Consider the following 13,572-nt stretch of genomic DNA (forward strand, 5'->3'; position numbering starts at 1 on the left):
CCACTGAATAACAGGCTCCTGACTTGGGACAGGAACATACAGAATGTTGAGGGGTTAAACAAGTTTGTTGGCTCCAAAACCCTCCCCCTAACCTGATGGATAGTTTTGATAGCAATTCTCGGTTCCTCATGGTCGTATTCGTATTCGTGATGATTAATATATCCATTTAAATAACCTGTTGCTGATGGATAATTCAATATTTCAGGGTAAAATCCAACTCTCTTTGCTAAAAGAGAAAGTATATTTTAGTATATGTTTTCTTTTTTCTCAATATTCATTTTTTGGTATTTACTATCGGAAGACTTTTAAAACTGTTTGTTGCAATATTCGTGAAATCAAGAGGTTGATAATAATAAAATGTCAACCGCTTATATCATGTTTGAATTGAGGTTGAACAATTCTATGTAGTGTATCTTTATGTTTAACTATTGTTTTGGGTTTAAAGGCGAGTTTGATCTTTAACGTTTCAATTCCCTAAATCAAACATGAGTAAGCTACTGAGGAAAACTTGATGATCCATGGAGCCTGTATGACTCGTCTGGCATTTTTGCATAAATCTGATTCAACGCATTTGTGATGAATGGAAACTGTGTGCCAAAATCTGATAATTTTTGTCAGACAAGGTTTCTGTCTATCCATTATATTTTTGAAGATAATATGCAAAAACGAAAAATATGGGAACAAATTTAGGGGTAACAGCTACTGTATAATTCGATTGTAGATTGAAGCACTTGGCTTTTTTGTAGATTTTATGTTGCTGATAATTTTTCTGTTGATAGATAACCAAAAACAAAAAAGTTGGTAAACAAAAGTCATTGAAGGACAATAACCCCTATAAGGAGTTGACAGATAGTTTTGGTCATTATCGAAGAAAAATATTCACTATTTTCCTCTTTTTGTTTTGAATCTTGTTATTTTTTCAAGTTCTATTATTTATAGTGTAAATATTTGGATGTGATAAAAAATAGCGTGGAGTCTTTTTTGAAACAATCATTCTCTGTAAATAGTTCTCATAACGAGTAAATATGAGTAAAATAAAGATAACAAGACAGTTCTTTTTGTTATGTTCATGACAAGAATAAAAACTCCAAGAAAATGTGATGATATATATATACTACTTACGGTTGTTGAAATCTACTGGTATTTGAATACGTCAGAGAGTTAATAATATACACTTTTGATGAGTTAATACTTTTTCAAAATTTCAATAATTTTGCGTATTACAAAACAATAAAAATGTTTTTTTAAAGTGAAACGTTGCTGTTGAAGACTTTTTGGTTATCTGTTATCAAATTGCACTTTTTATGCCAGTTTCCTTAATTTTGTATTCACGAACATCCGTAAACAGACTGAAAAAAGAGAGTCGAAAGATCCCAAAGGGACATTCAAACGAATTAAGTCGAAAATAAACTGACAACGCCATGGCCAAAAGAAGAACAGGACCAAAAGACAAACAACTGTACACAAAACACAACATAGGAAACTAAAGACAGATCAACACAACCCCGCCAAAAACCGGGGATGATCTCAGGTGCACCGGATAGGTAAGGTGATCCTTCTCCACATGTTGCACGCGTCGTGTTAATCAATGTAGGAAAACCCGCTGATAAGGCCGATTCGGTAGGCCACATTCGGGGAAAAGAGTACGGAATTGTGGTTACGACAATTGGAACATTATCCGTGAAACAGATATTCCATAACGGTCAACCAACTCGTGATAAAATGATAAACACATTGGAGACAACTCATAGTATGTCTTCCGATAGAATTTTTGTTACGAGTTATTATAGACATATTTTTTTTTAAAGATTTTCAAAAGTATAAATATTTCATTCTTGTGCCATCTTTGTAGAATATGTTTATATGCTGGTAGAACCTCAAAATACTACACAAATAAGTGTCAGAATTACGTTTTGGGTTATAATGTTTGATGACATCTACTGTTTGTGATTGGCTTACCATCATCACACCTTGCGGACAAAGGGGGATGATGAAGGACCTAAAATTACTATGAGGAAAAACAGCAATTAGTTTAATTTTCAAAAGAAGAAGTTCAAAAGTCAGAATAAAATCAATGAAATAATAACCAACAATATTGATATAATATGAACTGAAAATGATAAAAGAATATGATTCGTGTAAAGATGAAACATGTTCAAGCATGGTACTTAATATAATCAACTATGAACATCATTTTCATCATTTGATTTGTTTTTATCTCTATCGATTTATGAGTTTCGAACAGCGTTATACTACTGTTGCCTTTATTTAAATATATGAACAGAATGTAAGTATATTAGCACAATGCGATACCTTATATTTTAAAATTATATAAAGTTCAAATGATAGTATATGTTATATTTGCTGAACTGTTTACACAAGTGTGCTGCTTATAGTTTGAAAGTACAACGAACTGAAGTGTTTGATACGAAACATTGTAGAGCTAAATTTTGCGCTTGACAAATACTTTGTTTTAACTGTCTACCCTAAATCTTTTTCTTCTGACAGTGCGCACGGTTGATAATATATTTTTCTACATTAACTTTGATAAGCTAAATAACTCGAGTACATACAGTTTCAATACGATGAGATGACTTTTTTAAATAACATATTTACATAGCTAGATACACATATGAAAAAACCTTTTACCCAATTCATCAAAATGATGCAGGTGTGTGCAAAATTAACATTTATGGAAAATGAATCTTAAACCCGAATCTTCAGAATGATTTGCGATGTATTGGCAAATATACATGTAAGAATAACGATTCACTTAAAGATAAAAAAAAAAAAAAAAAAAATAGCAACTCTAAACATTGATTATGAACTGTATGTATGGAACGCCACAGCTGTCTTATGTGGAACTCTGATATTACTTTATGTTGTTTTATTATTACTTGATGATATTTTGTCTTTACTTAATATGGTTTTGACATTACGTAATGATGTTTTGATATAACTCAATATGGAATAGTCATTACTTAATGATATTTCGATATTACACGATATGGTTTCGTATTGACTTGATATAGTTTTGTCATTACTCAATATGGTTTTGTCATTACTCGATGTGGTTTCACCATTATTTAATGTGGTTGTGTCATTAGTCAATGTGGTTTTAACATTACTTGATATGAATGTGACTTAACGTTATGTAGTTGTTTCATTACATGATGTGGTTTTGTTATTTCGTAATGATGATTTGCCTTTTCTTTATATGGTTTTAACATTACGTAATGATGTTTCAAAATTTGACGATTTTACACTACATGATGTTTTTGTTTCATTATTTGATGTGGTCCTGTCATTCTTTGATGTGGTAATTCCATTACTTGATGAGGTAAAATCACGTGACCAATTCGGAAAAACCTGTTCTACTTTTAGATAGATTTCCATGTTGTATGTGCCTTGGATGAGTGTGGCCATCCATCGAATTAGAGTTCAAATTAAAGTTCGGGTTACTGTTTGAGTTAAACTTTGAGTTAGTCTTCGATTTCGAATTCAAGTCATTATTAGAGTTAAAGTTTTAGTTAGCATTGAGTTTCGAGTTGGACTTCGAGTTTGAGTCACATTTAACTGAGGTAGAGTTCTAGTTACAACATTAAATTTGAGTCACTTTTTAGGGTAGAGTTTGAGTAAGATTCGAATTTAAGTCTCATTTAGATTAATTAAGATTTTGAGTTTAAATTCGAGCTATCTTATATGAGTTCGTAATTAAATTTTCTATCGCGGAACAAGGGCTTTTACTCGGGCTTCCGAAAAGAGGGCTCCGGGGTATGCGTACAAAGATAAACAATATTACAGTATACAAAACGCAACATAGAAGTTGAAATAAAGTTAGATGTGGTGTGATTGACAATGAGACAACTATCCATCAGAGTTTAAATGCAGTGGATGTAAGAAATCATATATAGGCAACCGTACAGCCTTCAACACACCGTATAGTCAGCTACAAAAGGCCACCATGCAACATGTGAAAAAATTCAAACGAAAAAAAACAAACGGTCTTATTTATCAATAAACAATCTACAAAAAAAAAATGACACACATTTATACAACGACAACAATTGAACTTCATGCTCCTGACTTGGGGCAGGTACATAAAGAAAGTGCACGTGGCGGAGTTTAACATGTATGTGAGCGCTAAATCCTAACCTTACATCGGACTGTTACAGTTGTGTAACAGCACAACACGAGAAAAAATGTAAACTAGACAAAGTGATGCCCCCGCACTCAACTCATTTAACCGCTTATACCCCCAAAAATGACCAAGTTCAATTATCTCCCAAAAGAGCAAAAGATAATAAAAATAAAAACCCTGACCACATGCACACCTTCAATATATGTACAAACATACAGTAAAGAGAAAACTTCCTAGGATTCAAACTGTAGGAGGAGTTATGCGGAATAACTATATACCCATAATTGGACGGACAGAGACGGACGGACGGACGGACGAACAGGGGTAAAACAATATGCCCCCCCCCCCCCAACTTTCAGTTGCGGTGGCATACGAAACAGTTTAATTTGGATGTTTCAATAGATCGGTATGACTGGGTAATACAAATCCATCGGGGTGATCTCGGATGCTCCATAAAGGCACCCGTCGTGTTATTCGAGAAAGTACAAACCCAGTGATTTGGTTTTATTTGGTAGTTTACATTCAAGGAAAAGATGACGGTTTTATGGTTACGACCACTGGAACATGTCCGTCGTCACATATGAAACAGATATTCCAAAAAGTTTATTTTTCAATTAGTGCGAGGTAAATCAGGGAATTCAATTGATTATAAATAAAAGATTGATATTCGTATCAGTTCAAATGATCATTTACGCTAAAATAAATCGGAGAATTCTTATTTTATAGTATTGATGCTTTGTCGCTTAGTCCTAGCCCCCTCCCCCGTTTCCCTGTAACTTTAGTGTGAGTTGATTTGAAGTGTTTCATTTGTTAACAATAAAGTTCAAGTCTTTTGATTTGTGTCGAACCTGCGACATCAATGTAGCGGCAGTGAGACACAACAAACCTATATTTCATCATCGATAGTGGCGTCGGCGTCTCCATCTCCATTTTATTATTTTCTATTGAGTTTAACCTTTCATTATACATGTTACTAAACATGTATGCCATGTATATTACTTTTAGAATATCATACTGGATTTGTTTACCTCGACTATTGTATCTGTATTTATATTGTATGTTTCTCTGTAAACTTGTATTTAGTTTTTAGAGAATAAAGTATCTATCTATCTACAGTCCGTGCAACGTAAAAGTTAACAATACGAACGATGCCCGATTCATGTACGGACGATGCCCGAACGATGTACGTACGCTTCCCGAACGATGTACGTACGCTTCCCGAACGGTGTACGAATGCAAACGAAACGCTGACCGAACGTTGTACGGACGCTGAACGAATGATGTACGAACGAAACCATATACCATAAACCATACCATAAACGATAACATAAGCGCCCTTTTATCGTACATCGTATGGTTTTGCGTACATCGTTTCATTACGCGTATACCGTATCGTTTAGCGTATTAGCGTACATCGTTTCGTTTAGCGTATATCGTATCGTTTAGCGTACATCGTTTCTTGGCGTGCATAGTTTCGTTTAGCGTATATGTTTTTTTTTAAATATAAAACATGAATGGTGTTCTGTTATATCTTTTTATATAGGTGATAATAGGCGTAAAATTTAGATTGGATGCATGTTTCAGTTTTTAATTAATAATTTAATAAATTATAATTTGATCTGACTCGATGTTGATCCAAAATTATTTACATAAAAAGTTTGAAAAATAAACACTGAAATAAATTTAAACAAATTAAAAGATACGATTATGAATTTAGTTAGATGTAGAAATGCGTACTTGGTGAATGAGCGAGTAAACTGCAGTCTGCAGGGTATTCAGTCAACAATTTTTGAAAATAGTCTAAGGTATTAACATTTTTTTTTACCTAAATGAACAATCGATTTAAGATGGAATTCGGAATTAATCTAATGTTCTTACAAAAGTATATTCGGGGTCTTAAGGTTGACCTTTTGTCCAAAAGGTTTGTTAAATATTTTTATGTATTCTCTTTTATCGCATGTATTTTAAAATCGACTGAATAGCAGTTGTATCCATATATCGTAATTAAACCATTTTTTTAGATTATAGATTTTTTTTATTCATCTATCAAATCAGTCGAAAAAAAACAAATATTCGAGTAATTTCAAATAAAAACAATCATTCGTTATGTGCCTCATCAACCCTAAACATAAATCCCTACCAATGTACATACGATTGTGTATTATTTTAACTATAAATGCACTTGACTTTAAACTATCATCAACAATTGTCCGGCAAAAAAACTAGACCCTCTATTCTTTAATTTTTTTATACCATTTTCCTCTGTTCTTTATTTTTCCCGTTATAGTCTATTCTAATTTTATATTTTTTTTCTTTTTTTTCCTGTATCTATACCTCCTTTATTCGGAGCAACCCCACCCTAGATACACATATGATACACACGGTCTATAGGTCATCGCTTGTGCCGTGATACACATGTTTGCATAACAAAGGATGTCCTTTTTCATATTTATAACATTTAAAATGTCCTCCTAATAATACATATAATAGTTGCCACTGGACATTAAACAGCTAACTCTAAATTCATCCGTCATATTCTTAGTTTTGTTATAATGTGTAAATCACACAACATGATGAACAAATAATTATTGCAGATTTTCACTGCCGAAATAATGGGAAATAGTTGTAAACAAAACCACTCAATCACATCCCTACGCCACAAAGTCTAGCCTTATCACATGTAAATTATTTTCATAAATCTATTTCAAAATAATTTTAAACAATTTCAAATCAAACGGTTATTTTTCTTTTTTGCCAAAAAAAAAACCCAACACCAAACAGTTATTTTCATTTCTTATTTTGAACAGATCGATTGTTTCAATGGTCGGTGCCTGACAGCATCTATAAAATTTATCACCATGTTTGCCAATAAGAAAGCTACATAGAACAGGAAAACAACAATGTCTTAGAAATACTTCCACGTCCTATTTTCCAATTTCTGTTGTAATGTGGTTTAATGCAAAAAAGGTAACTCCTGAATACTGATTTGTACCCATCAAGCATTTGGGGTTAATAACAAATCTATGGTAGTCTCTTTTTCTTTACTCGCAAAGTATTCGACTAAATCATGTTTTATTTATGAAAATTGCTCATTGTTGACGAATGTTAAATATTGATCCCTAGATTTTCAATTGTTTACTGGTTAGGTTACTGTCTGATCTCGCAAACCTGACATTTTATGGTCATTATTTGTTGCATCCAATTGCACCAATTTATTAAAAAGATATTAACGCGACACCGTACGAGAGTCGTTACTTTACATAAACTACTAGTATTTTTTTTTCTATAACGAAATACGAAACCACTTCTCGCAATTCGCTTTGGGGTAATTGTGCTTCTCTTTTGACAAAAAATCTAAATTTCATAAATTGTTGTTGAGATTGTTTCATAAAATATCTATTGAACATTTTTACTGATATTGAACTGAAATATTTTACGTTTTTATTTACCGTTATAAATTTGATAACCATTTCAATGCAAAATATATGTGAACAGAACTTTTATATTATTTTTTAAAGTCGTTGTTTATTTCTCGATTTGAGGAGAATTCGTTTGAACTTTACCTTGCAGCAATTTATCCTCAGGCGTACACAGGTGTGAATTCAAGCGTACACAGGTGTGTATGTTGTCAATTTGAATGGATTAACAGAAAGAGTATAGCGTGTTTAATACACCAAGATAAAATATCCGATGACAATAGAGAAACAATAATTAAATTGTTTAAATTAATTGAAAATAAACATTCAATCTTTGTCAATTCCGGAATTGTATACAATATTACAGTGGAACAATTTTCGATTACGTTCTATGCAATTTGCATAAAATTAAAATATGAAGTTAAAAGAATAGTACTTTTAATCTTAAAAATTAAATGTTTCATTTCCCAATTAATAATAATTGCACATCTGTTTAATTTACTTTACCGGAATTCTTTAACTTGTATTTAAATCTGGCGATGTTAAAATGCTAACAATCGTAAAACAATCTTTATTTTTAAGTTTTAATTGAAAAAAAAATAATACAACAGTACAACATGCGTGATTTTTTAAATTTTCTTTTTAACATTTCATTCTTTCATAATCAAATTAATCTGCCAATCACTTAAACGAATTATTTGTAAAAAATATCGTTTATTTCATTAATGGATATACATACATTATAAATCTAAGCTAATACATTATTTTGCTTGAGGATTTTTTTTTAACAAGTTTTTTTTATATTCTATGATAATTTTGTGCAATGCTGAACAGGATAGCCGTCATTAATCCAAATTAGTTATACAGTAGTTGTAATAAAAGGCATATCTTAGTAATGTATAACTGATATTGACGATTTTAGAACAGTTCGTCCCAACCTCGTTGTTCTTGAAACAATCTTTACTAGTAGACTTGTAAGTTTCCTGACGTATTAGCGCCATTGAGGATGAGCGCCAAAGGTTCTTTCTAACAGACAAAGCAGACTAGTAGCGTTTCGTTAGTTTGTTTTTGGGGCAGTAGAGCCCAACCACTGGTACAGATAAACAGAATCACCATACAAGCTTATGTTGTCAACACTATCAGAAAAGGGTTCCCATCATCGGATGGGGTATATGAAGGCCAAGAATGTACAAGTGACATGCCTGACTCTGAACAGCTAGTAAACCGACTTAACAATGATCTATAGACATCGACCGCTTGTTCTTGATATTTGAAACTGCATGCATATATATACGTTTATGAGAGTGATTATTTATCTTGTGTCTGACGAAAACTAAATGCCTGCATGGTTATATCTTGCCATTTCGTAATGGTTTGATGGGTGTTCACTCAAAATCGTAATTCAAAAATTGTGTTTGTGAGATGTAGATTCTCTTTAATAACGAATTTCGTCTATATATTTTCACAAGTGTATACCACGGAGAAGCTCTAAAGGTATATTACTCCCATTTTGTTTGGGTGTGAACCATCGATGTTTACAGCAATATTTAATGAATAAGATGATGATGGTAGAGAGAAATATGAGTGTCATGTGGCAAATATTACATGAATGTCGGATCATGAGTTATCTATCTGTATGAAAAGATTTCTAATAAAACCATACTGAGTAGGAATTTTTACATGCTATACTCGAGTCGTACTAGTATTACAGGCTTCTCATGTCGTTTGAATCAGACTGACACATCTTTTACTTTAAGATGTATGAAAGGTTCTATATATATATATTAAATGTAACAATAATCAAACGCCTACAGGCAATAACTTAACGGGTATGAAGTTCTTATACAGATTTATTCTTATTTACATAATCATTAACAAACTAAATAAATTGAACATAGAAACACAGTGACACTACGATATAACGAATGGGATACTTATTTATTTTTAACCATGCTATACATCAAGTTATCGCACGTGAATACCAATTTGGAACACGATGTGTGATTTTGTATAACTAAAAATGTCAAACGAGCAGTAAATTTGTCTAGCAAACATTTTTTTTACTATGCCTCTCTTTATCTCTTTTCCTTTACAATTACCATTACTGTTTTCGTCGATAATTCTCTATATAGTATATTGTTCTCTATTCGGTTATCTTTTTTCACGATGCCACTCTATCTCCGCTCCTTTACAATGGCTATTTCCACTGTCGTTCTAATCCTTATAAAGATAGGGACATTGGACATAGAAGGAGCTCTCTTATCTTCAATAAATAAATATTGAAACTGACTATAAGTGTGCATTACTTTACATCTGCATGTTTGCCATTCGTCAAAAGCTTGTATTTGCGTGAAGAATTTTTTTTTTAAAAGAAGGGTCCAGAATCATGACAAAACAGTATCTATTTCACAAAAAATAAGGTCATGTTTATAAAATTTTAAAACTTATTATCAGCAAAAATAGTGGATAATATTATTATCAGAACATCATTCATTTACAGGTGGAACTTTATAATTTCAAACACGCACAAGATAAACAACGTCGAACACAAATATATGTGGTTCAATAAATGTTACCTGTGCACGCCGGGTACCTCAATACAGAAGCCATGCATGAACAGGTGTATTATATAATTGTGTAATACGAATTTTTAGTCGACAGGATGTCACTGGAGTACACAAGGACGTGTATCTAATATAGTATACATCCTTGGGATAACTAACTGAATGTGTCGATCTGACACGACATCTATCAATAATTCTGACATACCTATTATCAATTCGGGAGGAAGCCAAAATATATATATATATATATATATATATATATATATATATATATATATATATATATATATATATATATTATATATATATATACAGCACAAACAACAATTTCCAAAAGTAACAAAACGCATTTGACTAACAGGTCGAACAACTGATGTTCTTAAACCCTGCTGACTGCCATTGGCGATTGCCAAATAAATTGATCACCAGATCTAACGAAATGGATCTTAATATTAATTTAATACCAAACAGAAAACAATGAACTTGTGGAAAAGATGGTATACCACAAACATGAGGTGCAAAAATTTGTACACCATATCCGGATTTCGACAATTAATGTCTCTTCAGTGATGTTAGGGATCGAAACGGTATTTGGAAGGCCATATAATTTACCCGAATTTAGGATAGACTAAATGTCACAAATTTTTGCACTTCATATTTGTGGTATACCATCTTTTCCACAAGTTCATTGTACAGTGCTGTATTTAGACCCCTCTATCAAGAAATTTGTTTTACATGCACACGTATAAAATTTGCGGTTTTTATCCAACGCAATCATATGTTTGAACGTTGTTTTCAATTTAGACTTTTATATATTTTTTCGTTTGGGCTTGTATTATATTTTCCTTCGGGTTTATATGATCCGTTCATCCTATTTCGACTCTTTAAAATTCAAGAGTCTATCCTAAATTCGGGTAAATTATATGGCCTTCCAAATACTGTTTCGATCCCTAACATCACTGAAGAGACATTAATTGTCGAAATCCGGATATGGTGTACAAATTTTTCACCTCATGTTTGTGGTATACCATCTTTTCCACAAGTTCATTGTTTTCTGTTTGGTATTAAATTAATATTAAGATCCATTTCGTTAGATCTGGTGATCAATTTATTTGGCAATCGCCAATGGCAGTCAGCAGGGTTTAAGAACATCAGTTGTTCGACCTGTTAGTCAAATGCGTTTTGTTAAAATAGACTTTTTCACTTTTTTTGGTCTTTTGGAAATTGTTGTTTGTGCTGTATTTAGACCCCTCTATCAAGAAATTTGTTTTACATGCTCACGTATAAAAATTGCGGTTTTTATCCAACGCAATCATATGTTTGAACGTTGTTTTCAATTTAGACTTTTATATATATATATATATATAATAAGATAACGTAAATAAAATTTAAAAAGAAAAAAACAACTATACATTTGTTACCAAACATACCAGATAGGGTCACACATTTAACTGTAAAGTGTCTTTATAAGTAACTGTTCCGAATTGATCCCGTATCAATTTGATAAAGTTAAAAGATTAGTTAAAAAACACTTTTAATAAAAAATTGAGATGTCCAATTTTTCGATGTTTACATTTCTATAACCTGGGAATATTATACTATATCAACATATTTTGTCTTAGCTAAAACCTCTTCCTAACATTGCTCCTTGTCAATAGTCGTTAAATATCATAATTAAACAAATGTTATTTATCGTATAACTTTATTAATTTGAAAAATTATCTTGTCTAAATACGGAACTATTCTTTATATAAATCAATGCACTTTATATAAAAGAGGCATACTAAAGAATATTTTGTAAATCAGTGATTGTTACAAGAATACTGCATTTTTCTTTCTTATAATTGAAACTTTTCTTCCTCATCAAATCTATTTTTTTTAATCAACGAGATCTTATCATATAAGGATTTGATAACTATTATGATAGCTATCAGAACTGATAGGTTATTTTGTTATTAAAAAAGTATAATTACCACCAAATCTCCCTCGAAACAAGATTTTTCAAAATGGTCTTCATACATCAACTTGTGCTTGCTATAGATGCAACTATTTGCTGTTAGTTTAAGGTTGTACAAACATGTCTGATACAATTCTTTCTTTTTTTTTGTGAGTTTGGGAAAACTATTTAGACTTTTGTCATAACCTTGTCGGACAGAACAGCCGTACGCTAGACAAGACATTTTCACACTGAAAGATCGTCTACGGTAATCCCCGATTGATGATGGGAGTTTTTAACGCACGGTCAATAAATCCCTGATTCATTTTGGTCTTTGAGGTTTTTTAGATATCACGTGACTTTTTAGATCGAACATGCCGACAAGATGGCGATATGTCGAGAACTGATAGTGAATTTCAAAAATCGATTTTGATCTCTTTTCATAGAGAATAAAAGTTTTTTTATTTATGAACATGTGGTTTTTTATACTTAAAGAACAAAATATCAATTTTTCATTTTTTCGCGGAGTTTCCCTTGAAGAGTTGGGAAGGAGGAATTCCGAGTCAGTTTAATTGAATGTTCTAAATCTTTGTGTATTTCTGATATATGATTGTACAGACTCAAAAATGTCTTTGTTTTGCTGAAATGAAAGGTCACCGTTACCAGCCAATAGAAGCAAAATGGATATAGTAGATCTTTTCTAATTTTGAAAACAATATTTCTCTAGCTTCGTTGATAAAAGGGCACTTAAAAAATAATGAATACTACCCTCAACAGGGTGACCACAGCTGGCGGCCATGCGGGATTGGGTTTAATATTAATAAGGTTTAAATCTGCATTTGAAGAACTGCACCATATTTCTCAACTGTATATCAATGATATTAAGATTTCTATCACCACAACTAAACTAGGAAGTGCGTACTGTAAATAAATTATTATACTCAGTTTACTATTGTTTACAACAATTTATCACATATAATAGCACGTTAACAATTAGGCCCAAGGACACATTTATTTCGTAGTGCATTTCTTTTAGACAACAATTTCAAATTAAAAAAATTGCACCTGCTCTATTTCAAAAAGATTTTTACAGTGAAGTGTACTACAATTGGGACAAATAATATAAAAATTATAGAAACTTCTACCCGCTCTAACTCAAAATATTGACAATTCTGTGATAAGGGGGTCTAAAATTCAGTTTGACAGCTTCAGACGTACAAATTTACTATTGTTTACCTTTTTTAACTGGACCAAATCACTCCTTAACATAAAGATTCAGCACCCAAATTGTTTTAACATGTAATTTCATCCCCCTTCTTATTATTTCATGCATTAAATTTCAAGAAATAAATTGGGAAAGTATATTAAAAAAAACATGCAAGTTAAGCGCTGTTCACACTAGGAATTATATTCGTAGGATGACGGTGTTTGACAGTCTGATGGAGACAGCATCAAGGATTTAATAAGGCAAAGCTTTTGTTGTACTCAATCTTACTTAAAGTTTTCTTTATTATA

The 13,572-nt window shown here is 31.8% G+C and overlaps 1 protein-coding gene across 1 annotated transcript in view; it reads right to left on the reverse strand.

Moving 5' to 3' along the window:
- LOC127698793 (fibroin heavy chain-like) overlaps positions 1 to 13,572 on the reverse strand; it is a 108,085-nt gene that overhangs the window by 32,292 nt on the left and 62,221 nt on the right. The window lies entirely within an intron of this gene.

Source organism: Mytilus californianus, unplaced genomic scaffold (genome assembly GCF_021869535.1).
Source record: "Mytilus californianus isolate M0D057914Y unplaced genomic scaffold, xbMytCali1.0.p SCAF_4, whole genome shotgun sequence".
In the NCBI taxonomy this organism is placed as follows: Eukaryota; Metazoa; Mollusca; class Bivalvia; order Mytilida; family Mytilidae; genus Mytilus; species Mytilus californianus.